This window comes from Zingiber officinale, chromosome 2B (genome assembly GCF_018446385.1).
Source record: "Zingiber officinale cultivar Zhangliang chromosome 2B, Zo_v1.1, whole genome shotgun sequence".
In the NCBI taxonomy this organism is placed as follows: domain Eukaryota; kingdom Viridiplantae; phylum Streptophyta; class Magnoliopsida; order Zingiberales; family Zingiberaceae; genus Zingiber; species Zingiber officinale.
The window spans coordinates 35,911,031-35,920,732 of record NC_055989.1 but is presented as its reverse complement, the minus strand read 5'-3'; positions in this window follow the sequence as shown (position 1 = coordinate 35,920,732).

Sequence of the window (9,702 nt, the reverse complement as noted above, 5' to 3'; positions counted from 1 at the left end):
TTTCGAAAATCAGCAACACAGTGTTGTTGAAAATTAGCAACATAACAAAAAGTGGTGTTATTGATTCTCAGAAATCAACAACATAGGGTTGACTTTTTGTGTTGCTATGTTGTTGATTTTCTGTTACTGATTTTCTAAAATTCGCAATACATAGCGACAACAAAATCAACCCTATGTTGTTGAATTTTGGAAATCAACAACACAGTGGTGCAGATTTTTGAAAGTAGCACCACTATGTTGCTTTTTTTTTTAAAATTTATCAACACAATGATGTTAATTTTAAAAATCAGCATTATTGTGTTGCTAATTTTCAAAAATCAGCAATACAACAACACAGAAAATCAACCATGTGTTGTTGATTTTCAAAAATTAGCAACACAACACATTGATGTTGATTTTCAAAAAATCAGCAACAACATTGTTGTTGACTTAAACATTTGGAGACCATAAGATTTGCTATATTGTGCGTGCCATGGTTCAATCTAAATCAAAAGTTATTAGCTTTCAAAGTTTACCCAACATACATATCTAAGCTATGAAACTGTAGCTATTACAATTACACGTTAAACTTTAAGTTATTAGCATACTTTTAATTCAAAATGGGGCGCACGATATATCAAATCAAAGATCTTTAAATGAGATTCAATTTGATATATTATGTGTTATATAGTTTAATTTGAATAGAAAGTTATGATCTCTTAATGTTATAACTAATAGTTGTTGCAGCTATGAAATTATAGCTGCAACAATGTGTTGCTGATCTTCGAAAGACTAGCAACACATTTTAGCTGCTATGAAATTGTAGCTGCTACAACTATAAGTTATAACTTTAAGAAGTCATAACTTTTTATTTGGGTTGAACTATAGGACTCATAATATATTTTAAATCAAAACTTATTCAAAGATCTTTGATTTAATATATTGTGTATCTCATGGTTCAATATGAATCAAAAGTTATGACCTCTTAAAGTTAAATTTTTAGTTGTAATAATTACAATTTCGTAGCTACTACAATATAGATGTTGGGTAAGCTTTGAAAGCTAATAACTTTTATTTTAGATTAAACCATGATACATGATATATCAAATCAAAGATCTCTGAACGAGCTTTGATTTGATATATTATGTATATCCCATGGTTAAATCTCAATCAAAAGTTATGGTATCTTAAAGTTTACATTAGTAACAATGTTGTTGCTGATTTTCTCAAAATCAACACCATTGTGTTGCTAAATTTCAAAAATTAGCAACACAGTGATGTTGATTTCAAATATCAACACCATTGTGTTGATGATTTTCAAAAATCAGTACTCCTACGTGTTGGGGTTGCAAGATTACAAAAAAGTTCTACATTATAAATACATGAATAAGATCATGAACTTATAATGGAAAGATATCTCCATTGGTATGAGGTATTCTCATAAAACCCAAAAATAACTACAAGGGCTTAGGCTTAAGTGGACAATATGTTAGATCGAAAGCCCTAGAGGGGGGGGGGGGGGGGGGGAATAGCGCTCGTGGCTTACACTTACGTTTCAAAAAACTAAGAGTAAAACGCAATGGAAAATTAAATAATAATTGAAAACATAGATACCAAGATTTACTTGGTTCGGAGTCTGGGGGACTCCTACTCCAAGGCTCATGCTCGTTGAGCGTTTACTTTGGGCAATCACTATAAGCTCAGAAAGTTACAATTCAGATTTATAATATTAAACAGTAATGAAATTATATCGACAACAAAAACAGTAATCTTGAAGCTTCTGGTTGTCGGAGACTTATTGCAGCTTCGTTGGATCGTTCTTTGAGCAGCACACAGAAGAAGAGTTGTCAAATTGTGTTGTTCCTTTGCTGCTGCTTGAGAAAAGCTTATATAGCCTATTGAGGGTGCCTCCAACACCATGGAGAACACCATCATCCCCACCAAATCCGTAGCGTGGATGAGCTCTGACCTCTTCGCAGCTTATCCGCCTGAGAGCGCCTCCAACCGCGTGGAGGGCGCCCTCCACCTGCGTCCAGGGCGCCCTCAGCTCCATAGAGGGTGCCCTCTGCTCAGCGTTGTTGGTTAGTCCTAGGAAAACGTACCAGTTCCACTGTATAAAAATTTTTGTACAAGTGTCAAACCTTTCCTTAAATAACCTATTGTGTTCTTTAGAAGTTAAATTAGGAATCGCAGACGGAACTTAACATCATTGATTCCAAATTTAACTTATCTGTTCTTAATGATTTATATTTGAATCGCAAGCAGAACTTAACACTATTGATTCAAATCCACCTATGTTATTAATTTCATTAAATATTAATTTCCAAAATTGGCTTCCAGAACTGCATGGCGAGGCACATGGCCTTCTTGGATATGGGAGCAACCACCACCGCCTAGACAAAGCCTTTTAAGGAAAGCTAATATTTAATTTCCTTAAATAACTCTAGGTTAACCAAAAATAACAATCGAATCACAAATTCGAAAAAGAAGAAAACACAAACTCGAAAAACTAATTCGAAAAACTAGATCTAATGCCTCTTGCGTTTGGAATTCATACAAAAGAAATACAACTAGTATGATGCGGAAATTAATTACTAATTATACCTTCCTTTGTAAACTTTAATGACCTCTTGATCTTCTACCGTATTCCTCTTCTTATCTCGGACGTTGTGTGGGCAACGATCTTCCGAGATGAGAACCACCAAGCTCCTTCTTCTCCAAGCAAAATTCGGTCACCATTAATTCTCCATGAGAAGTAAAGGTCCGGCCACCACCACCAAGCTCCAAGGGATGCTAGAAACGAAGCCTTCTTTCTCTCCTTCTTCTCCTAGCTAGAACCGGCCACCATGGACTTCCCTTAAGTTGATGCCGCCGGCCACAAAGGAGGAAGAGAAAAGAAGGAGAAGAGGAGACCCTAGGGCTGGCCACACCAAGGAAGAAAAGAGAGGAAGAAAAGAATAGAGTCGTTAGCCATGAAGCCACCTCTACCCCCTCTTTTATATTCCTTGGTTTTGGCAAATAAGGAAATTTTAATAAAAACTTTCTTAATTCCTTTGCCATGAAAAAGAAATTTTAATTGATTTAAAATCAATTCCTTTTTTCAATTTCAATGGTCGGTCACTTATTTTCCCAAAACAAGGAGAGTTTTAATTAAAACAAAAATTAAAACTTCCTAATTTGTTTCCGGAAATTAATAAAAAATTTCTCTAATAATTTTTCCCTTCATGGTGGATTATAAAAAGGAAATTTTATAAATTAAAATCTTTCTTTTAAACATGTGGATAATTTTCAAAAAGGAAAGTTATCTCTAAAAATTAAAATATCCTTTCAATCTACAAATAAGGAAAGATATCAAATCTTTTCTTAATCTTTTGTAGAAACTAATAAAAGAGAATATTTAATTTTTAAAACTCTCTTTTAAATTATGATCATGGTTAAAAAGGAAAGTTTTCTCAAAATTAAAATCTCCTTTCAATCTACAAATAAGGAAAGATTTCAAATCTTTTCTTAATCTTGTGTAGAAAGCTATAAAAGGAAAGATTTAAATTTTAAACTCTCTTTTAAAATCATGATATCCATATAAGAAATAATTTTAATAAAAAAACCTTTTTAATATTCTAGTGGCCGGCCACCTAAGATTGGGACCCAAGCTTTGGCCGGCCACCAACTTGGCTCATCCACTTAGTCTTGGCCGGCCCTATCTTGGGTTCCAAGCTAGCTTGGCCGACCCCATTAGGATGGGTAAGAAGGTGCGTATGTGGTGGGTATAAATCTCCAAATACAAGAGGCTACGATAGAGACCGAGAGGAGGAATTGGTTTTGGTCTCCCGATGAAATTAAGCTTCCCGTGTTCACCCGGAACATACAACTTAACTTCATCAATAATAATTCATACCACTAAAGAATTATTATTGAACTACCGCACCAATCCCAAATTATATTTTTGGGCTCCTTCTTATTATGAGTGTGTTAATCTCCCTGTGTTTAACATGTTGAATGTCCACTAATTAAGTGAGTTACTGACAACTCATTTAATTAATATCTTAGTCCAAGAGTAGTACCACTCAACCTTATCGTCATGTCGGACTAAGTCCACCTGCAGGGTTTAACATGACAATCTTTATGAGCTCCTCTTGGGGACATTATCATCCTAGATTACTAGGACACAGTTTCCTTCTATAATCAACAAGTCACACTATAAGTAACATCATTTCCCAACTTATCGGGCATTTTGATTTATCGAACTAAATCTCACCCTTTGATAAGTCAAAGAAATAAATATTAAATATATGTGTTTGTTATTATATTAGGATTAAGAGCAACACTTCCATAATAACTAAGGTCTAGTTCTTTTATTAAATCAGTATAAAAAGAATTTACCTTAAATGGTCCTGCTCAATACATTTAAAGTGTACTAGTGTAATTTATTAGTCAAGATAAACTAATGCCTAATTACACTACGACTATTCCAATGGTTTGTTCCTTTCCATCTTAGTCGTGAGCTACTGTTTATAATTTATAAAGAACCGATAACACAATCTTCTGTGTGTGATACCACACAGTATGTTATCTACAATATAAATTAATTGAACATCTACATTTGGTATATATAAATGTAGACACTTGACCAATGTGATTCTTATAAATGTTTATACAAAAGCTAGGCTTTTAGTATACACTCCAACAAGCGTCCAACGTGTCCTCAAGCTCCATGAGAGCGCCCTCTTCCCTGCTACGTGGAGGTCATCAACTATTGACCTGAGGCACCTCCAAGCTCCATGGAGGGCGCCTCAGGACTGTTCATCCGAGCCTTTTTCTTTCTTTTTTTTTCACCCCTACAAGATGGGTTAGTCCAAAATACAAACCATATCCTGTAAGACAGAGTTTAGCACAACAAAATAAGTCAAACATAAGTATTTGACAGTCTCCGGACTGTCCAGTTCTAACTTCGGATTCCCGATCGAAAATCCTAGGCCGAACCGACACCTACTGTTCCCTCACCGGGGAACACATCCTCACCTATTCCACTCAGGAGAGTTTACTTGTTGCCAGTTGATCCTCCAAAGCAACTGGGCTTTTGCTCAACGCCTGATGCTCTAGGACTTTCTGCTAGACGCCCGCTCAACGACCCATCCAGTCTTCCACCTGGTTCGTGACACCAGGACTTTGCACCTAGAGTCCTCGACTCTAGGACTTTTGCCTGAAGCTCTCAACCCGCCAAGACTTTCTGCCTAGGGTTACCACCCCCTAGGCCCTAGGGTTACCACCTCTTAGGGTTTTCCACCTGCTTAATCGCAGCTAGGACTTTTGCCTAAGTACACTTAGGACTTTTCTGCAAAGTCATTTAAGCATGTTAGATCACAAATGACATTAACTTTGAACCCTTTGCCATTATCAAAACTTAGGTTCGATCGTCGGATGCTTACATCACCAACAATCTCCTCCTTTTTGATTATGACAACAAAATTCAAAGTTAAGTAAAAACATAGCAAGATCATAACATAGTAAGATAAATACAACATGGCTTAAAAAACCTAGCAAGTAATGCAATAACAAATTGTTCTAATTATTCAACTTTAACTTATCTTTTTATTTATTTTTAACTTAACTTTCACTTTCCTGTCCCCCTTTGCCATAGATAAAAAATACTAATTATAGAAGGAAATAATTAGCTCCCCTTGAAAGGCAGCTTGTACTTAAGTTTTGATAAAGAAATTAAACTTTAGCAAAATTTTTGAATTTTTGAAAATGACTTAGAGAGAAAGTTATATACATTTAAAGAATCTTAAAACTTAGTAAAGTACTTAAGTTTTTAAATGATGTGAAAGAGAAGTCCAAATAAGTACTTTACTCAAAGCTTAGCTAGAAATTAAGATTTTTGATAATACTAAAAAAATTTGATCATAATTTTGATTTTAGCAAAAATTAGCTTAAAGAATCTTAAAATCCTAAAAAAAACTTTAGTGAGATGTAGTAAAGAAAATTCCAACATGTAGTTAAAATAATTTTGCAAAAGACATTTTTAAGCCGAGTCAAAAATATTTATTTCAAAAACTAGAATTTTAATTTTACACAAAAATTTTCAACACTTAGTAAAAAAGTTTTAAAAAAAAATTCAACACTAAGAAACATAATAATTTCAAAAACTAAATTAAAAGAAAATATCAACTTAGTTTAAAAATCCCTTGTTCACTCCCCCTTGATTAATGCCAAAATAATTTTGTTATAACAAAATCCTAGAATCCAAGCATGAGTAACTAAAATATATACTTACAAATAACTGTCTAACCCTTAGATACTAGCTGTTTACCATGAGATAGTAACTTTCACTTGGTTAGTCAAATTAAGTAAATGTTCCAGTTTATTTTGAGTAAACATGGATCACTTAATTTGATTGATATAAAATTTATATTTATTGCCCAAACTTATGTCGATGCATAGACATAAGCATTCTGAAGTCCAGGCAATACCCTATGCATCTCACACCATTCTAAGTATTTTTCATACACAAGCAAGGTAAACCTAGTGTGATTGTGAGATGCTCTGGCTAAGAACTAGGGGTACATGCTTTCTAGAAGGTAAACACCTAGGCTAAGTCCAATATTTTGAAAAACTAATAAAATTGGAATTTTGAAAATATTTTTCCTAGAATTTTAAAATTGAGTAATAGACTTAAATAACAATTTGGAAAGTAGAGCGAATCCAAGTCTATAAAGCATGTTCATCAAACAGACCAGAACAAACTATCTATAGATAGTATGTCAATCATATACAAAGCATAGGAAATATATGGACTAATCAAGTCGGAGCATCGTTAGTAGGTGGTGATAATGGTCGCTTAGGGCCCCGCAGAGTTTGAAGAATCTGGTCAAGTCTAGAAGTCACGTCATCCTAGAGAGCAGTCATCTTCCCCCGGAGTGTGCTGAAGCCATCCGAGACTGACTGCTATAAATGCCCGGAGGACTCCTCAAGACGAGTGAGGAGATCCTCGATGGACAGTGAAGTTGAGGGCCGAGTTGAAGTCGAGGGTCGGGTCGAGGTTGAGGGTTGTGCCAGAGGAGGATCCTCAAAGAGATCTGCCTCCGTAAACTCTAACCACTCCTCTCCCATGGCAGGGGCATAAAAACCATCTCCTGCTGGAGCAGCTAGCTGTGGCCCACCTCTCCAGGCTAGGATCCCCTGAGCAGTAATATCTACATGCACTAGGGCTAATTGCCGCTGTTCAAACTCATCGTAAGGACTAAGGAAAGTAACCCTCCCCTGGGTTGTGGCTATCCCTAAGGTCGAAAACATATATGTCAAGACATGACAATAGGGCATATGGATTTCGAGCCTAGTGACGAGACTGGATGCACGTATAATGTTATTAAACATACATAACGCTATATCAATATCCAAACGCTGACAAAGGGCGTATAAAAAGAAGGAATGAGAAGGGTGCATCTTTGGAACATTCCGAGATGTGATCGGCAAAATGCAGGAAGTCAAGGACTCGGTACATAATATAGTCCTGGACCCTAAGAGAGAGTAACCTGAAGTCAGTCACTACAGGTGGTCTCTCCTCCCCAAAAAGATACATATAGATAGTATCTAGGGTGATATGGGAGTAGGACTCACCAAATGGCAGGTCCCTACTAGGGTAGTACAAAAATGAATATGTGGATGACCTAAGTCCTAGACTAGTGCATAAGAGGGTGGGAGAAAATTAAAAATCCCTTCCACCAACTCTGGTGGAGTAAGTTAAATCATCTACTCTATCTAGATTATTATAAAACTGAGCACACAGGTCATGATTAACTGCATGGCTATAGTAAACCAGCTTCTTTAGCTGGTAGTGCTCAAACATCTAGATGATATATGGATAATATTTAGCAAAAAAGGATCTTCTTAAATATCGATATTTTAATGGAGTAAATTTATGTCTAAGGAACTCTATCCTATGTCACTCAGAAGGAAACCTAGCATCAGTGGATGGGGTACTTGATGTGCGTAGATTGTATACACTTGTTTAGCATGTTTTGACGCACATTCACATACTTTGTACATGCTTTGTCTATGTATTTTCGTACTTCCAGCTTTCCTTTTAGCATATTTACTCTTTTTGTTCGGAGATCTACTTTTGTGTATTTTCTATACACAGGAGTCGAATTTGGTGAAGGTTTCATGTTCAAGGCCAAATCTGCAAGTGAAGCAAAGGAGGAAGGCACCATTCTTGTACCTCACACGACCTTGCCATTGGGGGTTGCCCAGGCCGTGTGGAGATCCTTGGCCGTGTAGCTACAGCAGGAAAGGAAGATGGCTTGGCCGTGTGAACCTCACATGGTCGTGCCAAGGTTTGAAGCCAAATGGAGCCAGGCCGTGTACACCACACGGCCGTGCCAAGGTTTGAAGCCAAATGGAGCCAGGTCGTGTACACCACACGACCATGTAAGATTTCAAGAGACCAGGGAGTCCCTGGCCGTGTACACCACACGGCCGTACAGGGTTTCCAGTGAGCAAGAAGGCTCTGGCTATGTACACCACACGGTCGTGCAGGGTTTCCAGAGACCAAGAAGGCTTTGGCCGTGTACACCACATGGCCGTGCCAGGTTTCCAAAGGCGGAGACAGTGCAGGCCGTGTAGATCTACACGGCCGTGCAAGGGGAGCATTAGCAGAAGTAAGCCACGGTCGTGTCTCACACACGGCCGTGTGAGACAGGCAGAGAGGGGAGTGAGCCAGGCCGTGTCCCACACACGGCTAGGTCCTGGGGCCGTGTGGCGCTCGAATTTCCCCCTCTATATAAAGGTTTCTTCTTCATTTCAAAGGGGGTCTTCTCCCTTTTGGGGGGGGAAAACAAGATTGGGTCATTCCTTACCATTCTTGGAGGGATTTCCGACGATCTAAGGGCGGATCTTCATCGAATTGACTCCGGGAAAGCAAGGACTGGATCCGAAGACGTTCTTCTTTGTAGATAAGTTTTCTTTTTCTCTTTTCTTGGATTTGAGGGGTAAGAATGCTTGTAATCTTCATCTCTTGGGGTTTCTTTCCTTGTTTTATGGAGTAGATTTCTTGTTCTAGGATGGAGGGAGTAATTGTAAGGATGATTTGATGTAAAACTCTTGTGGATGTGCCAATTTCCTATTTCTATGATTTTGCCCTGTTTGTATCTATTCTTTCATGTGTGGATTATTGTAATTAGGGCTTAATTACCATGCTTAATTGAATGTTTGGATATCTTATGGATCTTGTAGAGGTAATTTCTCATTCGATTTTCCGAGGGACGTTCGTTACAGGAACATGCCCATGTAAGGACGTTTGAGGGGTAATCTTGAAGGGGAAATTAGGTATTTCAAGAGGGTAGGATAGATTGTATGTATTTCTATATTATATCTTGATGCGGTTGAGGAGTGATGAATTTTATGTTGATTATCCGAGGGATGCATGTGACAGGCAAGATTATGTAAGGACAACATAGATTCATTTCTAATTGATCACATTTAGATATATTTTAATCCTAGGTCGGTTGTCTATTGCAAGAGGGAACCAACAACCTTCTACAAATGATGGATAATTGAGGAATAAGATTTGGTAGATCATTTACATTGAACAATCCTTACAAAGAAACCAAAACTCCTAGAACATACCCTTTATCGTCACCCTTATTCTTGTTTCTTATTCTTTCATTTATTTGTTTACCTTTCATAGTTACACTTAGATTTTGTAAATCAATTGATTGGTTATTT